We start from the raw sequence: 24811 nt of genomic DNA, 5'->3' as shown, positions 1-24811 counted from the left end.
ACTTTGAGGAAGTTAAATGGCTCAGCTTAAGACAAAAGGGCACACAACCCCAAGTGTCCTCACAGCAAATGCGCGGCAATTTCACACCAGGACAGGGATGTTTTCTCACCTCACATTTTCTAAATAATAAATATACTGTACTAACTCAAAGACATCACTCATGAACAGTTTGAATATCCAAAATTAAATAGTCATTAGATAGTCAAAAGGTTCAAATCCCATGGCTTGGTTTTTACCAGCACAATCAAGAAAAGTCAGGCATGTCTATAGAAGACAAATCAAATCCCACAGTGGAAGGTTGGAGAAGCAGATCCCTTGCAATAAGCATACCCTCATTTACCTCATCAGCAACCTCCGTTGCCCACTATAGATTCCTAGTTTTGTACCCAGCTTCTGCCATGGTCATCCTAATTCAATAAATATCCCAACACATGGGGATCTCATTAATTTATTTTTATTTTTATTTTTTTGAGATGGAGTCTCACTCTGTCACCCAGGCTGGAGCGCAATGGCGCGATCTCGGCTCACCAGAACTGCCTCCTGGGTTCCAGCGATTCTCTTGCCTCAGCTTCCCAAGTAGCTGGGATTACAGACACACAGCACCATGCCTGGCTAATTTTTGTATTTTTAGTAGAGACGGGGTTTCACCATGTTGACCTGGCTGGTCTTGAACTCCAGACCTCAGGTGATCCGCTCGCCTTGGTTTCCCAAAGTGCTGGGATTACAGGCATGAATCATCGTGTCTGGCCCCATTAATTTAGATATGTTAACCATTTCTTCTGATCCTGTATCTTTCAGATTCTTCCTTCCACTGCCCAGGTTCTTGCTAAGATATCATCTGAGTCCAAACACCACTTTATTTAAAGAGATGCTCTTTTAGAAAGAGAGCAGCAAAGGGTCAATAATAGTTAACGCAGAAATGCTATTCACTGAAGGCCGAACTTGAACTGGGAACATCAGTACTGCTTAATCCCAAAATAAATGCAGCCTGAGATCACGTCCTACCAAATCTATTTGATTCATGCCCTTAATGAGCAGCTGAACTCATATCCTTTTCCCAAACCTCTGGTTTTTCTCTAGGAGCTAACTACTTTCTAGATATAAAACTAAGACCAAACTCTGACACTTGCTCTGCCACAGGTGGCACCTCAGAGAACTGGCCATGCCCCACAAAGCCTGTGCTCCTTCTCTGAAGCCACTGAGTTGGTACCTGCCATCCAGCCCTACTCTATTTTTCACATCAGTGAGAACAGAGGTGCTGGAAAGTAGCCCACACACCTGCCTCCTGTCCCAAGCCTTTGATTGACACAGATAACTTGTAGCTATTAAAACTAGGCAGGACTGAATTTTCCCTTAAACCTCCCTTGATTAGTGTCTCAGAAACCATCCCTGACACAAGCAACACTGTTTCCACAGTAGGACCCAGTATGTTTAATGCAGTCATTGAGCGATGAAATACATCTGGGATGAGACTTGGAGAAGGCAGCAAGAAGCTGTGGATCAGGCCCCGCCCCTACCTCTTAGTGGGATTACATCAACACGAAGTAAATGAACCATCGGGCATTTTAAAGACTGCATTCCAAGGCTGCATTCACTCGAACCTTTGATTTTGCCAGAAGTGGAAAGGGACTGGCGGGCATGCACCTGTACAATTAAAGAAACATTTCGATGTATGACTTATTTGGAGATTATTTAGACATGAAAGTAGGTTTTTTTATTTATATATTCATTTTTTGGCAGAAATACAACTATGATTTACATGTCTGAATTTACATAGCTGTTTTAATATAATTTGATGGGCATCCCTATTTACTGCAGTAGTTATTTTCCCACTGTGGGAAGCAGATACAGCCTGTGCCTCCCTGCTTCCCCAGTTAAGTTTGCCCTGTGAGGGAATGAAATCTCCCAGCATCTGATCCCAGGCAGAAGAAGAGGGTTCCTAAATGTACCCAATGAGGACTACTAGCCTCTGGTGAATCCTATACAGAACAAAGTTCAAATTCAAATTTTATTTCCAAATCAATTCTTTCTTGGGGCTAACTGAAGACAGAGAAAGAAAACTGAAAGAGAGAAGCATTGAATTATTCTAGGTTGTCAATTTTTAATTTTCTAGTGCAGAAAATTTTAAACCAAAGACTACGTTTTTAGAAGTCACTGAAACTGGGCTGGGCACAGTGGCTCACGCCTGTAAACTCAGCACTTTGGGAGGCCAAGGCAGGTGGATCACGGGGCCAGGAGTTTGAGACCAGCCTGGCCAACACGGTGAAACCCCATCTCTACTACAGATACAGACTCTGCTGAGTACTTTACATACATTACCGTACTCAATTCAATCAGACTGGCAGGTAGGTTATTGTCCTCCCATTGTGCAGATTAGGAAACCGAGTCTCAAGAAAGGTTAGGAATGTGCCAAGGGCACACATGTAGAAGGTGGCAGAGCTAGAATTTGAACGCAGATCTGCTAGAAAACAAAGCCAGAGCAGAGCCTTCAAACAGTACTCTATGTGGGACCCCAAAACACTTTCTATATCCTGAATGCTCTATTTGTATTCTTCCATTTTCTGTGCCCATAATTTTTGCTAATTACCAAATTCAAACTTCTTTGAAATGTGATATTTAATACCATTGGCAGATGTTTTTTAAGAAAGTAAAAGGTGCCTTTAAGTTGACTTAATGAACACACAGTCTCATAGTGTTAAAAAAACAAAGATTAGCTCTTAAAAAATCGGTTTTAAAAATTCTACTTTATAAAAATCTTTTCATTAAAGAATAAATTCTACAAACAACTTTTGAAAGCTTCAGCATATTAGTGCTAAACATTAGACTCAACATTTCAGGATGACATGACTTAAAACAGTGAAAAATTAAACCTTCATTCATAGATTAAAATGCAAATACTGACAAGTCTTTCACTACAGCTTCAGAACTCTGATAAATTTAAAGCAATTACACTTTGCCGTCAGATTATGTGTCTTGGCAGCACAAATGATAAACTTAAACAAATTTTTAAAAAGCTTACAAAGGGATAAAAAGGGACAGTATTTTACCCAGTTCCATTTTCATCACTGGTAGTCCTTTTACATTTTGCCTCTCAAAACCTGGAAGATACCTTGGAACCTGAAAAGACCCTCTATGGATGAAGCTTGCAACTATTTACACACATTCAATCTAATTAGGGGGCCTGGTGGCTGGATAAGCATGCTAAGTGCCCACCCATCCCAAAAGAGCCTAGTAGTCTCTCAGCCTTCTCTAGCCTAATTTTTCCTGTTATCAGGTCAGGTAAACAAACTACATTCTTGTATCTCCAAGGGCAAAGAAAACAAGCTAATTCCATTTTCTTGATAATATTTATATGGGCTTAATTCGCATGCCAAAATGGATAGAAAGCAAAGTCACTCATGAATAAACGGGATGGTTATATTAGCAGACCCTCAGCCTTTCCTGCAGGAGTGGTTTGGCACCATCAGTAAGAGCGTTCATCAGCACTCGGAGACAACTTCCTGTATGGACAGCACTCAGAGAGCATGTCCTGTGTGGGCAGCACTCAAGGAGGACTTCCTCTATGGATAGCAATCAGGGAGCACTTCCTGCACGGACAACACTGATGCCTCAGTCCAGCCAGAAGTCCCACTGGGCCTCCTATACTAAAAGGATCAACAATAGGCACAGGGCAACTAAACACAGGGTAATACTATCTCCTGCTCTATCACACCACCCCCTATAGAGAAGAGAGAAGTAGTCTGTCCTCTATAAATACAAATCTAAAGGTCATTTACAAAATTAATGACATGTGAACTAAAATACATTAGTAATCATGTACATTGTTGTAGATTTCTATGCAGCAAAGATAATTTTGAAACAAAAACTTGTCATTTAAAATTCTATTGTCTCATTTCCTTCCTATTACTAATAGGCTAAAGAACAGTGCTCTGACCAATCTTATAGCTGAAGCTGTCCTCCTCTTCCCACCCCCACCTTATTTAGCCACTTCTCTAAGAATTCTAGTACATTCTGAAGGGAAAGGAAAGCTAGGACCTGCCCTTCAATTTTCTTCAAGTGTTTTTTAAAGTTTTCATCCTTATAGTTCAAGAAGGTTATCATTCCCACCCCTGTTGCCCCGACACCCACTACCACCACCACCACGACCACCACCACCATCCCAAACAGCACGTTGCTTCAATACAGCAACTATTTCCTTCATCTAGAAGCAAAATAATCACCACAGTTGCTCCTGAAAGCAGACAGAAGTTTACTGAACATTATCATTTTCACAGGGAAACAGTATAAGATCACGCCTGAAATGAACTGAGTACTACGTGAAGACACTGTCTGCTACACTCATTTCCATACACCGGTTCCTTTCCGTATGCTTTCAAGATGTAAAAGGAATTTAACAGTTTAAATAAATTATCAAACAGGAATGAGGGGGACACCGACATGGGCCAGGTATCACCACAGTCAGAATATTTTCTTTGCTTGTTTTTGGCCATATGAGTGACTGAGAGAGGGCTGGGAATGGTGGCTGGAAAGAGAAGTTCTGGCACAGGGAACTGGAAAAACAAAACTAAACATGGGAAGTGAACTGGAGAGAGGTGAGAAACTGGCCAGGAATCAGTTGTTCCTGTGGATATGTCAGGGAAGGAATGCCTGAGACCAGGATGTTAAAAAACACATAACAACTAAATTAATGAAGAACAGTAACGCCCCTTTACACAGCCAGTGACTTAGGGAAATAATCAATCCCATTTGATAACAAGGATATCAAAGCTTAAAATCACACAGCTAATTAGTTAATGAAACTGGTTCTCATATCTTCACTGTTCCTTGTTTGGAAAAAAACTTTGCAGCTTCTCAAGACTGTGAAACTGAACAATCGGGTATTAATTTTTTTTTTTTTTTTGGTTGGATTAAGCCTGTCAAAGGAGAGGGTCCCATGTTACCTTCACTATTCCAATAAAACATAAAAATAAAAATTTCCAATAGGCTTCATAATTAATTCTCCAAGATACCCATCAAAGTTGCTCCTTGCATGTAAAACTGCAATCTCCACATAGAAATCTCTTCACCTAAGTTCATGAATAAAGCATCATTTTCTTATGCTTCAGATAAAAGAATTAAAGTTAAGACTTGCGTTGTTGAATACAACATGACTGACTGAGATTTCCTTCCAGATCCCATCAAGACACTAGACTCCTTATCATTCTGTCTTTTAAGGGCTAGTTCTGTGCTCCTGCATGCTAATCAGCCCAATTGTTCTATTTCCTCCAAAAGTTCTTCTAAGAACTCCAGTGACTCGCCAAGTTGCCCACTGAGAACTCTAGGCCAGGAAACACAAGAGTTCTTGTGCAATTTGTTCCTTCTAGTTTTTCTAACAGCATTTATAAGGGGTACAGGTGTGTGAATACGAAGATACCAGACTGAAGACATTTTAAATTAATCACCAGAAAACAAAAGAGAAAGTAAGGGGCCTAAGGCAAGGTTTCAAAATTTCCTTACCAGAGAATGCATTCATCAGAAAGGAAAAGCTTTTAACAGTGGGTTCCTAGCCTTAGCTACCCTTAATTGCATTGCTTACAATGGTGTAGTACAGTATGGTTTCTAAAAATAGAGTCCAACTAAGGGAAGATCAGGGAGGAGGGAGGATGAAAATGCAGGGGACAAAAAGGTTGAGGAAGGCTTCACAGAGGGGGTGGATGGCTGAGTGAGCTGAATATTAATGACATGTCATTAAGAATAAAAGGGGTGGTGGCTCATGTCTGTAATCCCAGCACTTTGGGAGGCCAAGATGGGAGGATCACTTGAGCCCAAGGGGTTGAGTCCAATCTGAATAACATAGCAGGACCCCGACTCTACAAAAAAAATTTGGTGGTGCACACCTGTAGTCCCAGCTACTGAAAAGGCTGAGACAAGAGGATCACTTGAGCCCAGGTCAAGGCTGCAGGGAACTGTGATCGTGCCACTGCACTCCAGCCTGGGTAACAGAGAGAGACCTTGTCTCAAAAAAAGGAAAAAAAAAAAAACAAAAAAACAAAACAAACAAAAAACAATAAAAGGAATGGCATATCTGAAAGAAAGGTGGGTAGAGTAAGGAGAGGAGTGACCAACAAAGACATAGACTGGAAAGATCATTCTTCACACAAGCCAGAGAATTACCCAACCTGGTTGCTTCAGAGGAAGTTCCCCCAAGTTGATGTTGAGGTGGGAGTGTGGTGGTACTACAAAGGTAGTAGGAAGAACCTGAAAAGCAAGGTGGAATGTGGACATGATGTCACAGGTTACCAGAGTCTCACACGTAGAAAAGAATTTAAACACAGTAAACGAAGAGGATGGCTTCTGGAGAATGCAAAACTAGAAAATCTCTTCCCTTCTTTCCATGAAAATAATGTTTATAGTAATAATTAAACAAAAAAAAAAAATTGGCTGGGCGTGGTGGCTCACGCCTGTAATCCCAGCACTTTGGGAGGCCAGGGCAGGTGGATCACCTGAGGTCAGGAGTTCGAGACCAGCCTGACCAATATGGTGAAACCATGTCTCTACTAAAAATGCAAAAATTAGCCAGGTGTGGTGGTGGGGGAGGCTAAGGCAGGAAAATCATCTAAACCCGGGAGGCAGAGGTTGCAGTGAGCTGAGATTGCACCATTGTACTGCAGCATGGGCAACAAGAGTGAAACTCCATCTCAGGGGGAAAAAAAAAAACTGACCGGAAAAGTTAGAATATCCAGATTCATGTTCTGCGTTGGCCAGGAGCAGGAATGAGTATTATCGCTGGAAGGCTCAGGTCTTCACATGTGAAATAAGCATGTTAGACTGGATGATTTCTAAGCTTCCCTGCAGCTTCAAAATTCTCTAAAATTCTGGATAGTGCTGGACAGTGCCATCTCCAGCTAAGACATGTCAAGACAGAACCCAGTCAGGTCCTTTAGTACTCTCATCTGTCTGCCAAATAGTCAGAGAAATGGAGCAAGAGTTTCTTAAACTGGCAGACTCCAAGGCCAAGTTCTGTGACATTGTGCAACTTAAGACCAACAGACATCACACTGCAGCACCATTTTCCTACACCCCTTAGGCCAGCATGGATTCCTGACTTAGTCATAAGTGATTCTAAGAAAATATTCTAAATATGTAAGCTATCCTAAAACAACAACTGAAGCCTAAAGAAACAAATGTAAAACAAAAAACAATCTTAAGAGCTCCCGAAACCAGAGTATCCTTAAGGTAGAAACAATATTACAGCTGAAATAAACATAATAACTTAAGATCTATTGAGACTGCATGTTACTTAGTAGCCTGCCATCTTATTCGTATAAAGAGTTACATTTCACATTCTATTCAATCTCTTCTATATAAAAGGACTCTGTAACAGCTCCAAAACCACTTTAAAAGAAAATTCAAAACAATAAATAAATTACAGCCCAAACAAACAACAATTAGAACGCAGTAAACACAAAATCCCACCCAACTTCAGGTGCAAAATTCATTCTTCTTCTGAATTCTGAAAGCAGGTGTGCAGTGTTTTCCTCCTTCTTCAATTTCCAGATCCATGCCAGTTTTCTTCCTCAACACAGAGCCTTGAGAAGGGGACAAGAGCAAACTCTTCCTTTACTTTTTACTCAAAATAAATGGAAAAAAAATAAAAATAACAAAGAAAGAAAACTTCCTAGGGGAAGTGAAACATTACTTTTATCATGACAGTTCAGAATACCTCTGCAATGCATTTCCTGCCTCACCCCAGTAGAGTTAGGATTCCAGGGCTGACAACTTCCTCTCAGCTGTTTTTTAAAGTCTATCTACAGTACAGTCTGTATCTTACTATTTCTTGTAAGTAATGAATTATCGCTGAGATTGTAAAGTCCTCAGGGTGGAAAAATACCCATTCTAAAACATACTTTCTCCACATTAAACAAACTTACTGAAAGTATTATAAAGTGATTAAATATTAAGTTAGAAAACTTATATGAGTAAGCTTACAAAAAAATACTCCCACAAAACCAACTTATTTATTTATTCTTAGATCCAGAGGGACATGTGAATGACCTTGCAGTACTATGGGTTTCACAATTTAGCCCCCAGAGAAAAAAACATTATCTGTACTTACAGGAAACTGAACAAGTATTTGCAATCTCCCCATAGTAATAACTTAGAAACATAAAATCTTATCTGACAGTGTTGTAATTTTGTATATAAACATCACTGAGAAAATTTTTGGAATATAATTCAACAATTAATGTCTACTTTTGTTTCTTTCTCATGGTAAAATCTAGTAGCTTACATCTGATATGAATAATTAGAGAAAGTGAGTGATACTAGAACAGTTCTTCAATTATATATCAGTCTATGTATTTCTTTTTTTTATTTTTTAATTTTTAAAATTTTTTTAAGAGAGAGTCTCGCTGTGCCTCAGGGGCTGGAATGCAGTAGTGCAATCATGGCTGACCACACCCTCGAACTCCTGGGCTCAAGTGATCCTCCTGCCACAGCCTCCCACATAGCTAGGACAATAGGAGCATGCCATCGCATCTGGCTAATCAAAACAAAAACAAAAACAAAAACTTTCTTTGTAGAGACTGGATCTCACTCTATCGCCCGTGTTGCCCAGGCTGCTCTTGAATCCAGCTTCAAGAGATCCTTCTGCCTCAGCCTCTCAAAGGGCTGAGATTACAGGCATGAGCCTGGTCAATCTGCGTATTTCTGTGTCATGTGTGTGTGTGTAAACAGTCATGCTTGTGTGTGTGAATAAAGACAGAGGGGAACGGATGGCTGTCTCTAAGCTATACTGCCTGAGACTGGGGCTTGCTGGGTTTTTTAACATTTTCGTCCAACATCCACCTCAGAAATTAACTTTTTGCCTGACCTCTCCATCCTGTATACATAAATAGGCACAGACATATAAAACTGAAACGTAAGTTTTGTGAAACAACATTTTCCTTTACCAAATGCAATGTACCCTAATGTTATCTTTTCTAGTATATTTCGGTAAAAGAAATAAATGCTGGTTGTAACCCACTGAACTGACACTTCCCACTAATATTGCCACCTACAGGTTAAAAAACAGTGGTCGGCAGCGTTTCTCAAACTGATGTGCACATGAAGTGCCTGCGCTGTTAAAATGCAGATTTCAACTCAGCCATTTGGGGTGCGGTCAAGTTTCTGCATTTCTAACAGAAGCTTCCAGATTTTGCCCTTGCACAAGGCAGGACTCCTGGTCTGTGTGGATGAATTTGGGAAGGGCCCCCTTCCAGCTTTAAGGAGAAGCAAGCTGCATCTATTCACAAAATGAGATAAAAACCTTTGTTCCACTGATTTCAAACCCATTATCTGCTCAGAGTAACAAAATAGTAGAGCTGGGAGGGGTATGAGGGATCATAAGAGCCAATAATTATCCACTGCAAGTATAAGGAAATCTTGGGAGATGGCAGGATGGGAAGTATAGGTGGGGGTATACTTGAATTTTTAGCAAACGGAGCTTGGCTTTGAAAATGCTGAGAAACACTGATATAATGCAAACCCTCACTTTTCAAGAAACCTGAGGCCAGGAGAAGTCAAACTACATATCCAAGGCCATACAGCTAATCAGAGGGAGAACGGGGCTTCCAGTCCCCACACGGCTGTCATAAAGCACCAGTCCTCGTTTGTTACCAGGATTGCAGCAAAGATGATGGTACAGGCCAAATTTTCTTAATGAGTTTTTAAAAACTGAGTAAAACTGATATGCTGGACCTGTTAAGACAGCAGAGAAAAATTATTTTGTGCAGCCTTTTCTATACCTCAGATGATTTTATCCACTGTCAACTTCTAGATCACTTACTTAGATGTCCAGGTCTATGCTAGACATCTAGTTGCTTGCTTTAAAAAAAAAAAAAAAGGAAACACACCAATGAAATTGATAATTTAAATCTCCCCCAAAAATGCTTGTGAATGCCACTCATTTATATTTTTGTATTTATTTATATTAAGAATTTTTGAGTAGCATAAATGATCATTATTTGTACCATCTACAAGAAGATAGAAAAATCAAACAGGTTAATTAAAGCAGTTTGGAGACTGGACGCAGTGGCTCACGCCTGTAATCCCAACACTTTGGGAGGCCAAGGTAGGTGGATCACTTGAGCCCAGGAATTTGAGATCAGCCTGGGCAGCATAGCAAAATCCCATTTATACAAAAAAAGAAAAAAAAATTAGCTGGGCGTGGTGGTTCACACCTGTGTCCAACTAATGGGGAAGCTGACTTCCCCAGTAGTTGGGGACAATCACTTGAGCCAGGAGGTCAAGGATGCAGTCAGCCGAGATCATGCCACTGTTCTGCTCTTCAGTCTGGGCACCAAAGTAAGACTCTATCTCAAAAAAAAAAAAAAAAGAAAAAAGAAAAAAAAAGCACTTTGATGCTTTTCTGTCATAAGAGTACACTCAGAGTCAACTACCAATTTAACCGGCTTGAATTAGGAACCCTTAAAGAATCACTAGAATTGTCTACCCATGGTCAAGTCTCCCTATATATGTCACAAATTCATACACTTAAAACAAGTTACTTCAAACTCTGTTTCTTTAAAATGAAATGGAGAGATTTGTAAGATTGTTTTCTTCTGTGAACTCCCCAGTGTTTGCTTTTTTTCCTAAAGCTTCACAAAGCATATACTCAAATAAATTCTCTAAAACAAACTGGTTTTCCTACAGAACTCAAACAGTTAATGTGGGCCGGATGTGGTGGCTCATGCCTGTAATCTCAGCACTTTGGGAGGCAGAGATGGGTAGACTGCTTGAGATCAGGAGTTTGAGACCAGTGTGGGCAACATGGCGAAACCCTTTCTCTACAAAAACACAAAAATTAGCTGGGCATGGTGGTGTATGCCTGTAGTCCCAGCCACTCTGGTGGCTGAGGCTGGAGGATCACTTGAGCCCAGCTGGCAGAGGTTGCAGTGATCAGAGATTGCACCATTGCACCCCAGCCTGGGGGGGAATAGAGGAAGACCCTGTCTTAAAAAAAAAAAAAAAAGTTAATGTGAACCTTGCTTCCAGCAGCCCACCATTATACTCTGAAGGGCTGTTTCTAATTTGACCTAAGCATTTTCCCATTTTTACAGGGACAAGGTTTCTTTCAGGTGAAATTTCTATTTAATGATACTGTATATTTGGACTGAGTACTGCTAACAGCAGCCCTGAGACTTTCCTGTCTTTTATGGAGTCAGCCCATGCACTATTGTCTAATCATTTTAGTGGCAATGGTATCAACCTTGGAATACGTAGGTGCCCTGGGAGCTAACCAAACCAAATGCTGGCAAGCCTCATTCCTCTCCTCATCTCTTCTGAAGCAGATAAATTGAAGTAGAACGTCATTCTGTGGTAAGCAGGATCTGGGAAACACTTTCAATATTTACAGAAACCAGATGCAACATTTTTTCTTTTCGTTTTAAAATTATTTCACAATATTCTATTTGGAGTAGGAAGTTATTGCTCAACAAGAAAAAAAGTGAAGATATTAGTCTTTCTCTACACCTTTTTATTTTTCTGTTGCTAAAGTTAATCATAAAGCATCATTTCATCTCTTTTACCAAAATGTGCACATTGCTAGTTATTGCAAATGTCAAAGGGAATTTTTTTTCCAAAGAACCTTGAACAACATAAAGTTCTGCCCTCTAGAACAGAGACCCAGGATCTCTGTGTATTTGGGGGCTGGGTGTGGAGATCAGTGGGCAACACAGGACTCAGTTCCTACACTTGAGTTTTCTGATCCTTCTCTTCTTTCATGATATTTAGTTTCATTATAAATCTTTTCTCTTTGCTGTGCATGATCAAACATGCAATCTTTCAGTGTCCATTTTTATCCCAGATTAAACTAATTAGTGACGAGTACCCAAAATGAATTTTGTAAATCTCAGCCCTTCTAAATGTACAAAATAAGAAAATGACACCATCTCTCCTCACTCACCACAGAGAAACACATTTATGAAGAAAATGATGCCTAAGTGGAAACTGGCTTCAGGAGCCTCACACTCAATGACCAGTGACGGGGAGCAGCTCTCTGCTCACCCCCACCTAAGCCAAAGCTGCCAGTGGGCTTTCCAGAACAGGAAAGGGAAAAACAGACTAGAGCCCAAACATGGAGAAACACTATGGTGGACCCCTTCCCAGAGGATAGGGCAGACAGGAACAGCATTCTAGGTGTGGCCTGCAGCTACACCAGGACCTCAAAGTAAGTAAACAGAAAAAGGCAGTAGCATGGGAACTTCAGAACACCCCATACGATATCAAATCATTTTGCTAAAAAAGAAAAAATGCAGGAAGAGGATACACAAATGGTTTTAAAATTTCTATTTATTTAAAAGGACAACTTCACATATTCCTAAAATTCAAGTCTTTGGATCTAACAGTTTAAATCTCATAGAGGAGCAAAAAGAATGCATTAAGAGAAATGGTGGTTTTTTATTGTTGTTGTTGTTGTTTTGTTTTTGGTAAAGATCAGAACCAAGCATGATAACTTCTAGTATGGAAAACAATTTAGGAAGGAATAGACAAGCTTCCTTTTCTCCACTGCGGCCAGGAAGCTGCGGAAGTCCACCCACACCCTCGTGGCAGGGAACGGTGGCAGTCACTCTGCTCTTCCCCGCAACCCAGTACTTGCTCCAGTTACATAAAAATTGCTCAAATTAAAACATCATCCTACCTTTAGAAGAACTTCCATCACGAAGCAAATTAAATGAAGATAAAAATCTGAAGGACAGTTTAATCCTGCCTGGATTTTTTTTAAATTAATATATAAATTGTAAAATTGCAGTGAGAACTTATCCATAAAATCCTGGAGAGGTTATCTCACTCTATTTTCCCCAGGAATACATGTAGAAACTTGGTCTGCCTTATAGACTCTAACTAACTTCATCTCTGTTCTCCCTAACTGCAAAATTCAATCTTCCCTTACAATAATAGCTCATATGCAAATCCTGGATAGCAGTTATCCTAGAAATAGATAAAACACTGGGAACAATGTTTTTCCCTTAATAGGTGGAAGAAAATGATGCCTAAGTGGAAACTGGCTTCAGGAGCCTCACACTCAATGACCAGTGACGGGGAGCAGCTCTCTGCTCACCCCCACCTAAGCCAAAGCTGCCAGTGGGCTTTCCAGAACAGGAAAGGGAAAAACAGACTAGAGCCCAAACATGGAGACACTATGGTGGACCCCTTCCCAGAGGATAGGGCAGACAGGAACAGCTCTCTTTTTACACATTTTAGTTGAATCTATATTTCATCTTTTTGTTACTATTAAAATAACCTAGGCAGTCCTTAAAAATAGTTTAATAAGCAAAAACTAAAGAGGAATAACCCAAAGCATGACAATTTCTGGAAAATACTTTTTCCCCAGAGAAGTAAGTGTTACGCATAATACTAATTGCTAACATTATTGAGCATTTACTCTGTTTCTGCCATCAGGCTAAATGCATTCTTTCATTCAGTTTACAGATAAGAGAACAGAAAAGTTAAGGGATTTCCCCAAGGTCACTGAGGAGGTAGCAGTCAGGTTGTGAAAGGATCAGCCCACAACCTCTTCAGGAGCTGAGTGGAAGAGAAAATGGGAGTGAAGGAGGCATATGCCACTGAGTTTCACCATACTGGGGGCTTTGTTTGATAGACAACTACTCTGAGGCTTTTAGAAAAACCAACCTTTGCTACGAATGGTATATCTATGTCTTGGTTACTAAACATCTTCCAATAAAACATAACCAAAAGGTTTGGCTCAAGAAACTGGTTGCAAAACAGTACAACTGAGTGACACATCCTTCCTTCCTTCCTCTAATACCAACAGCACAGCATTACTGTGAAGGATTATTGCTAGAAAACATTCAGGAAACCTGCTTTCCTTTAGATCTCAATATATATGATATTTCAACTCAACAAAAGGTCAGTACTTTCTAACATGGTGTTTCTACATTTGAATTAAAGAACAAATCTCTCTCACCAGCCTGTCAACCCCTGGAGGACAAGGGACCAGGCCCTGCCTAGTAATCCCACCCTATGTCTTAGAACCTGGGCTAAGAGCTTTATGTGTTTGGTGAAGGAACGTAGATTAACATTACGTTAGAAACCGTGATGCTGCTTTAGTGATTAAAATGTTGTATGTTGAACACCTCCAGGGTATAAGGAGGTGGGTGAAGTTAGCAAGAGCTAGATGGTGGTGGAACCTAAGTATCTTAGAAAGTAGTTTGACATCTGGGGAGAAATGCGTTAATCATTTATCATTTTCCTCACTGAAACAGAATCTTTCACTTGAAATTTATTATCTCTCCAGACTAAAGCATCTCCAGAACAATTTCCCAACTCTATGACAGGTGGACTTTTAAAATTCCTAGTTTAGATTTCAAAACACCAGGAACACTAGACAAATTATGATTGATCGTAAGAATTGTAATTCAGAAAAAATTTGAGTCCTAATAATCTTAATCTTATTACCTTTGCATACATGGGGTATATGGGTATCTGTCTTTTCAAAACAGATTAATCAGAATTACTATAAACCTTCAAGAAGATGTAATCACTTTGGGATCCTCCTGCCTTTGGTAATGGCCACATCTGGTCAGGCAGTTGTTATTCATTCTTTCCAAGATTTGCTTTATTAGACTTTCAACTGAAAAATGACACCTTCACTCCAATCCTTCTAATTGATTTTTAACCTTAGAGAAGTGTGAGAGAGTTCATTAGAGGACTAACTTGTTAATAGAATCATCTGGGTGGTCTGATAAAATTCTTTCAGAAGAATCACAACACTCCCACCCCACAACACTAATAGGTTTACTTAATTTTTTTTTAAAAAGCTACTCCTTAAAATGCATTTCATTTCTTTAAAACATTCAGTTCACAAATAGAGCTATCTGAATACAATTTAAATGTGATTGGCTCCTGTCAGGAAATGTAAAATGTACAATTTATACAGTAACCACAACACTGTACATGGACATGAACCTATTCCAAAATTTAACATGAAATATCAATGGAGAGAGTGGAAAGTGGCTGTTAGTTTCCAAGGGATCCTGTAACAAATTATCATGAACTGGGTTGATTAAAATAACAGAAATGCATTCTCTCCCAGTTCAGGAAAACAGAAATCTGCAATTAGGGTGTTAGCAGGTCAACATTCCCCCTGAAAGCTGTAAAGAAGAAGCCTTCCTTGCCTCTTCCAGCAGCAACTCCTGCTGTTCCCTGCTTTGTGGCAGCAGAATTCCAATCTCGACCTCCATCTTCAGGTGGCCTTCTCTCTGTGTCCTATCCTCTTCTTGAAAGGACACCAATCATTGGTCATTGGTCATCTCAAGACCCTTAATTAATTCTAACGGTAATTAATTAATTACAACCACCCTATTTCCAAATAAGGTTACATTCCAGGGTTCTGGTTAGACATGAATTTGAGGGGGGAAACTGACCCACTACAGAGGCTTTCTCTAAAGGACTATTTTATTTTTTTTAAATTGACAAATAATAATTGTACAAAATGATGGGGTACTTAGTGATGTTTCAATACATACAATGTGTAGTAATCAGAACAGGGTAATTAGCATATCTATCATCTCAAATCTTTATCATTTATTTGTGTTAGGAACATTCAATAACCTCCTTCCAGCTATTTGAAACTATATATTATTGTTAATTATAGTCATTCTATGGCGGTATAGTGAGCTATGTAATCAGAACACATACAGAGAATTATTTCACAGAAGCAGCCACTAGGTTGTAATACCAATGAGTTCTTTAACCATATTTAGATTCAGAAAACAACTGATAGGTCATCTTGTTCAGTCTCATATCCAAAGTAGGAATTTTCTTTATGGCATAGAAATTGGGTATGGAGTAAATAAATAAAAACTTTAGGCCGGGGACGGTAGCTCACGCCTGTAATCCCAGCACTTTGGGAGGCCAAGGCGGGCAGATCACGAGGTCAGGAGATCAAGACCATCCTGGCTAACACGGTGAAACCCCGTCCCTACTGAAAATACAAAAAAATTAGCTGGGCGCCGGTGGCGGGCGCCTGTAGTCCCAGCTACTTGGGAGGCAGAGGCAGGAGAATGGTGTGAACCTGGGAGGCGGAGCTTGCAGTGAGCTGAAGTCACGCCATGACAAAGCAAGACTGTCTCAAAAAATAAATAAATAAAAAATAAAAAAACTTTAAATGTCATTTTTTAAATGAAAAAATAGAATTTTCTCTATGGCACAGAATTTTACCCATAACACAGAGATTTGGGGTGGGGGTAAATTTAAGAAATTTAAAATGTCATTAGAAAACAGCAGATGTCCCAATTTATTTCTAAAACATTTCTAACTGCTACAACATAAAACAAGTGTAGTCTCCCCTTCTTTTAAACAACTTTAAATCTTTAGTGATATCCCCCAATAATATTCCTCTAAACCTCCAAACAAACAATAACCAAACAATTTATTTGGCCCGGGGCAACTTCTAAGGAGGCAGTACAGCAATTAGGAATGAAAGGATGGATTCTGAAATCAGAGTTCAGATGCCACCATAGCCACTCACTAACTAGGTGACCTTGGGCAAATCATTTAAAGCTTCCAAGTCTCATCTCTTCATCTGTAAAGTGAGGAGGAGGACACCATCTATTCCATACTAGCTCGCAGTGTTGTTGTAAAGATTACACAAGCTGATCAATAAACTGTCAGGCTGTAAGAAGTGCTCAATTACTGCTACCTACACTTGAGTCCATCTTTCTCAATGTCTGATATGGTTTAGATATATGTCCCTCCAAATCTCACACTGAAATGTGATCCCCACTGTTGGAAGTGGGACGTGGTGGGGGGCTTGAATCATGGGACAGATCCCTTATGAGTGGCTTAACACCATCCCCTGGTGATGAGTGAGTTCTCGCTCTGAGATCCGGTTGTTTAAAAGTGTGTAGCCTTTACCTCTCTCTCTCTTGCTCCCTCTCTTGCCATGTGACACATCTGCTCCCACTGTGTCTTCTGCCATGACTGTAAGCTCTCTGAGGCCTGACCTGAAGCCAAGAAGATGCTGGTGCCATGTCTCCTATACAGCCTGCAGAACCATGTGCCAATTAGATCTATTTCTTTGTAAACTGCCCAGTCTCAGATATTTCTTTACAGAACCACCAACAGACCAACACAATGTCCATCTCTAAATTTTATTTCCTGATATCCAGGAGGGCTCTGCCTAGGGCACACACCACCAGTTCTAATCTTAAAATCAGCCTATACATATAAAGAGCTTCTCAATCCCCCTTGTCTTACTCGGAGGCCTGGAGGCTCCTTTGCACAGCCGCAATAAAAAAAAAAAAAAAAGAGAGAGAGAAAACTAACTAAAACAACAACAACAAAAACCCTCAGGTTCAAAAGTGACAGGCAGGTGAAGCTGGGAGAGCCACTTCCCCAGGAAAGGTCCCTGGAAAGGCTGGCCTGTTCCAGACTGTCATCGTTGCAGGATTTTGTCACTTGAGATTGTTTTACCATCTGAAACTCTTAACGAGAGAGGCATTTGGGTTAGGGCCCCACTTTAGAATCTCAAAACTTCCAGGATGTGACGTGATGAAACGCTCCTCACTTAGGACAACTGAGAAGAGCATCAGGAAGGGAATGTAGAGATGTGCACGTGTTCCATTCAGGGCGCCTCCCTTTTATTATTCTCAAGCTTCACAGAGAGAAGAGAATGCAAAAGATCATCCCATCTGCACTTTTCAGTAAGATTATTAGATGCAAGGAAGATACTCTCTTCCTCTATCTATGCACCACATGACAAACCTGCACTCACAAGAGACTCAGAACAGATGCTGGCAATATTGGTTCTAAACGTCCATTGGAAGGCTGGGTTTCTGTGGTAACCTGGCTATCAAACATGGTACAATGGGTTTCTACACACACAAAAAAATGTGTTCTGATTTCAAAAATCCAAACTTAGAGAAATTCTGAACTAGAACTTATTTGTCTACATAGTATGATTTCATTTCTTAATCAAAATATCATAATTTTATTAATATAGGTAAAACTATGCTAAGGGCCTAAGCAGCTAAATTAATTTGTTGGCTAATACTGATTTATAGTCAAACCAAATACTTTGAATTGAATGTTTATGTCTTCCTAAAGTTCATTTGTTGAAATCCTAACCCCTAATGTGATAATATAGAAGGTGGGGCCTTGACCAGGCACAGTGGCTCATGCCTGTAATCCTAACACTTTGGGAGGCTGAGGCGGGCAGATCACAAGGTCAAGAGTTTGAGACCAGCCTGATCAACATGGTGAAACCCCATCTCTACTAAAAATACAAAACTTAGCCAGGCATAGTTGCGCATGCCTGTAATCTCAGCTATTCAGGAGGTAGAGGCAGGAGAATTGCTTGAACCCAGGAGGTGGAGGTTGCAGTGCCAAGAGCTGAGATTGCGCTACTGCACTCCAGCCCGGGAGACAGAGTGAGACTTCATCTTAAAAAAAAAAAAGAAAAAAGAAAAAAGAAAAAAAAAAGTGTGGGCTTTGGAAAGTGATTTAGGTCATAAAGATGGAGTCTTCATGAATAGGATTAGTGCCCTTATATAAACAGACCCCAGAGAACCCTCTGGCTCTCTCTGCCACAGGAAAATACAGCAGTCAGCAGCCTACCACGCAGAAGACAGCCCTCACCAGAACTCGATCATGTTGGCACCCTGATCTCAGACTTCCAGCCTCCAGAACTGTGACAAATAGATTTCTGTTGTTGATAAGCCACCTAGTCTACTTTGTTAGAGCGGCCTGAACTAAGACATCAACCATCCAGGTCTTTTGATATACCTAGTCATACCAGAATTCCCTCAGTATTTTCATAGAAATACAAGATTTTATGATTATTTATTCCTGTTACACTTCCTTTTGTTAACTTGGGCTTATCTTCCAGTGTGCCGCTACCTTTCTGGAAATAACTGTTATTTTGTGTACATCACCACTCCTCCTAGCTAGGTGTCAGCTGAAGAACTGGGAAGCATGTTTTCTACATGGTGTATAAGTTGCTGCTTTCAACCAATTTGATCACAGGATATTCACTGTATGTTTATCAAATTCTAAGACTGTCCCCACCCCTTGATTTTCCTGGCTGCTTTCCCCTCTAGCTGTTCAAGAGCCCTATATATGGTTGTCAGTATAGAAGTTAAAAATTTCAAAATGTTATTAACTGCAGCAGCTGGGGATGCGGTGATGCTAATAAATGGGAAAAGACTGAGGCAAGTGAGATTACATTACAGTATCTTGTTTTTTTATTTTAATGATTTTTTTTGTTTTGTTTTGCAGTCTTCCCTTAGGAGGGATGAATAAGAATTCGGTAAATCTCCACATTTTAGCAAGAGCTTTTAATCACTAAATGTTTTTTCCTAAAAGTAGCATTAACTGGCAGGTTTTAGGGATGGTGGCTGAGCAGTAGAGGCAGAGAGAGGAGCCACGTCATGGTCTGGGTGCCTCTCTGATTAGACAGTTGACCAGTTTCAGGGGAGGAAGGGGTTTCTGCAGTGGCACAAGCCCTGGAACCTTTCCTGTCTCTGCTGCAAATGACGGTCTTGCCCACTCTGTGTACAGCAGAGAGGGTGAGGAAAAGGGTCAACAAAAAGAAAGAAAATGGAAACTCATTCTCATCGCTCACAGTATTTGGGCTCAATATACACTCAGGAATCCCTCCTTTTTGTCACAGCCTCCCCAACAAAGCAGACAGATCCTCCCACCCTATAATGTGCAAATGCATACACCGCCACCCCACCAGGCAGTTACTTAAAAAATTATATGGCAGATATTACACAAGAAAATAAAAAAAAAAAAAGAAAAAGCTTCTCCTTATCCTAGATTTCAGAGAGCTTCATCTAAACCCAGACGTTTATGCCTGGCTCTGGCATCTTAGCTGGCTCAGTATGTCCACAGGCTGACCTCTGAAACCATTTCCAGTGTCCCAGAGGAACTCAGAATGGCTCTCGTGCATCAATCCAGCTGCTCCGGTACTATAACCAAACAGGGTTCCAAGGAACATGTGCTGTTAGCTTTTCTGACGTCAACCCTAAGCAAACTATCCCAATCTTTCTTTGGACTTGATTTTAACTCAGTTACTCATAAGATTGTCATTCTCTATTTGGCACCTATTTACATTTCCTGCCTGCATCACCCCGGACTTAAAAGATCACCGCTTTAGAAGAGAGTTCACTCTTCATCACTGAAAGGTTCAAACACACAGAGCAACCACTCTTTAAGGAATAATTCACCCAGTGGTCCTTAGCCTTCAGTGAGATTCCAGGTAACCTAGATAGCCTAAAATGCACCCCCCACATTGTTTTGCCAGCGACAGAGGGACCCAATGGTTTACATTTTTAATGAGCACCCCAGAAGTTTCTGATGCAGGTGGTATGGTGAGGGGTAAAACCAAGACAGCGAGTCTTTCAAATTCAGAGACCCAGTGTCCCTGCTACTCTGGAAGGGCTACTCCACGGGATTCCACAGCTAATCGTAGTCGTCTGGGCACTCTAGCTCTGTGTCTGTGCCACTCCCAAAGCAGTCCCATCTTGTCCCTTGCTCCACACAGAGTCCACCTTTCAACTCTTCAAATGACACTTGACTTGTCACTCCCCAGCAGGAAAATGTGTCTGCTGGTTCTAAAACTGCCTGCTCTCTGCCCGCACCCTTCAGATCCTCTTTTGTGTCAGCTGAGCCAAGCAATTTCCGGTTCCCTGAACTGACACTTCTAACCAACCCTCCCTCCGATGCGAGAGGTTTTCATGGCTCCTCTAATTGACATGTAGGGAGTTCCTAGGTTAACAGGTCTAAAAACTTTTTTGGGATAAACAAATTGCTGGGATAAATTCCCTGTGGGGAGGCCTTCCACAGCACCCACCCACTCAGTGACAGGCCAGATCTTTCTGTTCCTATTCGGGTATGGAGTCATTTCCACATGTGCTCATCTCACAAACTGTCTCCATCCTTACTTTAGTTGACGTGATTGTTTGTGGCAAAAATTTCAGAACACAGCTGTCCTGGTCAACCCAATGACCTCATTTTAATCAGAAAGGGTGGAGCACCTATAGGTGCATCCCTGACACACAGCACTGTCACACACTGACAAATTCTTGCTGAGATAATGACTGATAAGTATACCCAACTTCACACCCTGGATGTGTTCTGGAAAAATTTGATACGAGCAAATCCACGTTTGAAATGCGATGAGGAAATAGGATTTTTAAAGAAAGCCTGAGAAAAATACCAGAAAATGCTATGCCCACAAAATATGCATGAAATACAAAAACGCTGTGTTACAAAGAGAGGTTCCAGTGCTCAAAGATATTAAACAATCTAGTTGGTAATGAGAAACATACCCAAACAAAAACTTAAAAAATGACTCAGCAGAATGGGCATGGTGGCTCACGCCTGTAATCCCAGCACTTCGGGAGGCCAAGGCAGGTGGATCACCTGAGGTCAGGAGTTCAAAACCAGCCTGGCCAACATGGCGAAACCCCATCTCTACTAAAAATACAAAAATTAGCCGGGCGTGGTGGCACATGGCTGTAGTCCCAGCTACTCAGGAGGCTGAAGCAGGAGAATCACTTGAACCCAGGAGGTGGAGGTTGCAGTTAGCCAAGTTTGTGCCACTGCATTCCAGCCTAGGCAACAGAGCAAGACTGTGTCTCAAAAACAAAAACAAACAAACAAACAAACCTCAGCAATTAACCAACAACCATATAAAGAGGAATCCTTTTATAATGAGAAATCACTAGCTTTGATTTATTTATTTATTTATTTTTTTAATCAATGCCATCTAAGATGTGTCCTCAGTATTCTGGCAGGGAAAAAAAAAAGGAGAAAATTTTACAAAAAAGTGAAGGCTGAGAACAACCAAAGAGAGGTCCCTCTAATAAAACATATGTATATCTTAAAATTCTTACACAAGACTCAAGAAACTTAAGTTTTAATGCTCCTTCATATTCTTACAGAATTGCAGCTCTGTAATAGCTTTCAAAACAAACCTACAAATGGGCAAGAATATTACAAGAACTCACTCCCATTCCCCAAGGGTAACCTGATACCTTAATGGGTAGTGGTGCAACCCATCCCTTTCTCAAGACAACAGGCATTACTGCTTTTCCACTCCACCCACCTACACACCCCAAGTGAGATGTGGTGGATGAAACCCATCACATCAGAATTGTTCTAATGTAATAAAAAGCAAGAACTTTAGGAAAAAAAAGAGATCATCTGCCTGGAAGAGGTAGACCTTGAATTTCAACTTAAAGAAAAGAGGGACACACACTTGAAGACAGGACGCTGGAGTTCTGTGGTAGCCTAACAAAAGCTTGGAGGAGAGGAAGGAAAAAGACTTCAGAAAGAAAGGAAGGGATCAGGAATGATGGCACGTGCCTGTAATCCCAACACTTTGGAAGGCCGAGGCAGGAGGATCACTCGAGGCCAGAAGTTTGAGATCAGCGTGGACAGCATCGTAAGACCTTATCTCTATGAAAAAAAAAATTTTTTTTTTAATTAGCCGAGTGTGGTGGCACACGTCTGTGGCCCCAGCTACACAGAAGGTTGAGGTGGGAAGACCACTTAAGCCCAGAAGGTTGAGGCTGCAGTGAGCCATGTGCATGCCACTGCACTCCAGCCTAGGCTGAGACCCCATCTCAAAAAAAAAAAAAAAAAAAAAAAAAAAAAAGCAAGGAGGAACTTTTGGCTGGAATGGCAGGTATGAACTTGCACAAAGCAGAGCATGGGAAGAAAGAGGCAGTCACTCAGGACCCTTGAAGGCTATAAACGGAAGTGGAGATTGCCATAGCCATTAACGTATTTAAGCTATTAATATTTCTGTAAAGAAATATCTTCTAACTGCAAGTTAAAAACAACAATCAAAAAAAAAAATAACATTTCCATATACATTATGTACAACAGAGCCACCAATGTAATACTTCTGCTATAGAAGCTAAAGTGACCACAAGTGAGTCATTAAGTATTTTGCCTTTATTTCAGGTCCAACGATATGCCCAGTTGATGAATTTTGCCTAAATTGAATGTCTCTGGTACCACATTTTATGGGGTGAACAGCATGCACCCAAGAAGATAGACTGGAGTCCTAACCCCTGGTACCTTGGAATGTGACCTTATTTGGAGACAGGGATTTTACAGAGGAAATCAAGTTAAAATGAGGACCTAATCTAGTATGACTGGTACCATTATTTAAAAAGAGAAGTTTGGACACAGACAGGCAGGCACACAGAGAGAAAGTCATGTGAAGACGAGTTATGTTGCCTCAAGTCAAGAACTACTAGGAGCTGAGAAGCCTGGAATGGATCTTTCCCTGGCACCTTCAGAGGGAGCATGGTCCCGCTGACCCCTTAATCTCAGAATGCTAGCCTCCAAAACAGAAACTTAGTTTCTGTGTTTAAGAAACACAAGTCTGCAGAACTTTGTTATAGCAGCCCTAGCAAACTAATACTCAGGTGCTTCAGTAGTCTGCTTGGGCCAGGTTGTCTTGTTGACTAGTAAAACACACATTTTGCCATAAAATATTTTTTAAAGAAAAACATTAATATTTTGCTTCCATGATGCAACTTCTATTTTACCATGGCCTTCTGTCTCACTACTTCAGAATTATGGACAAGTCTTAGGGATTCAAAACAAAAATAATCAATGTAGGGCTGGGCACAGTGGCTCACGCCTGTAATCCCAGCACTTTGGGAAGCCAAGATGGGCGGATCACCTGAGGTCAGGAGTTCAAGACCAGCCTGGCCAACATGGTGAAACCCTGTCTGTACTAAAAATACAAAAACTAGCCAGGCGTGGTGGCGTGTGCCTGTAGTCTCAGCTACTGGGGAGGTTGAGGCAGGAGAAACGCTTGAACCCGGGAGGTGACAGAGGGAGACTCTGTCTCAAAAAAAACCCCAAATTAATTAATTAATTAATTAACAACCAATGTAGTAATGATTACACAGATGTATGAAGGATGCTTCCCCAAACAGAACCAAGCAAAAGAACTATCTAGTCAAGATTGAGCTCTTAATCCAATACCTTTTAACCAAACCTATGAATCGGACCTACCTTCACTTCGTTTTATTTTTTACCTACCTATACTGATGGTGCTAATAAGTATTATCATCTGGTTTGGGTTTCATTTTCTTTCAAGTCCTTCTGTGCATCTTCTGGTAAAAGTGTCAACAAAGAAGGATCCTATACATCAAGGGTCTGCAAACGATGGTCTGTGGGTCAAATACTGCCCGCAGTTGGCTTCTGTATTTAAAGTTTTACTGAAACACAACCATGCCCATTTGTTTATATATTATCTATGGCTGCCTTCCAGTTACAAAGGCAGTGCTGAGTAATTGTGACAGAGATCTTATGGCCTACAAAGCTTAAAGTATTTATTATCTGGCCCTTCAGAGAAAAAAATCTGCTGATCTCAACTATAGATAGTGTATGAAATATATGAGCAATTCCTACATAAACCTTTATTGCTTGTTTCTCTCGATTGTCAATAATCCCAATTCCACTAGTACTATTTTCCAATCCTATTTCACACATTTGACAAGAGAACAATAAAAAGTGGAAGGGCATTCTAGCACTTTGGGAAGTCAAGGTGGGAGGACTGCTTGAGCTCAGGAGTTCAAGACCACTCTGGGCAACACAGTGAGATCTTATCTCTACAAAAAATAAAAAAATTAACTGCATGTGGTGGTGTGTGCCTGTAGTCCCAGCTATTTGGGTGGCTGAGGTGGGAGGATCACTCCAGCTTGGGAGGTTGAGGCTGCAGTAAGATATGATTGCACCACTGCACCACACTCCAGCCTGGGCAACAAACCAAGACCCTGTCTCAAAAAAAAAAAAAAGA

General features: G+C 40.7%; 1 protein-coding gene across 10 annotated transcripts in view; it reads right to left on the bottom strand.

Annotated features, from left to right (window-relative positions):
* Positions 1 to 24811, bottom strand: part of RBMS1 (RNA binding motif single stranded interacting protein 1) — a 213652-nt gene that overhangs the window by 94992 nt on the left and 93849 nt on the right. For 2 of the 10 annotated variants that reach the window (XM_030916223.1, XM_030916224.1), the window contains exon 2: positions 1518 to 1644. The exons of 7 other annotated variants lie outside the window; for them this stretch is intronic. The gene's annotated coding sequence lies outside the window, so the exon portion shown is untranslated. Of the gene's footprint in view, positions 1 to 1517; positions 1645 to 7455; positions 7479 to 24811 lie in introns of those variants that run through there. One more of the 10 variants, XM_030916225.1, reaches the window with a different exon arrangement.

The sequence above is a fragment of the Rhinopithecus roxellana genome, chromosome 14 (genome assembly GCF_007565055.1).
Source record: "Rhinopithecus roxellana isolate Shanxi Qingling chromosome 14, ASM756505v1, whole genome shotgun sequence".
In the NCBI taxonomy this organism is placed as follows: domain Eukaryota; kingdom Metazoa; phylum Chordata; class Mammalia; order Primates; family Cercopithecidae; genus Rhinopithecus; species Rhinopithecus roxellana.
The sequence above is the reverse complement of the archived record's forward strand: the minus strand, read 5'-3'. Positions and strand labels throughout refer to the sequence as shown.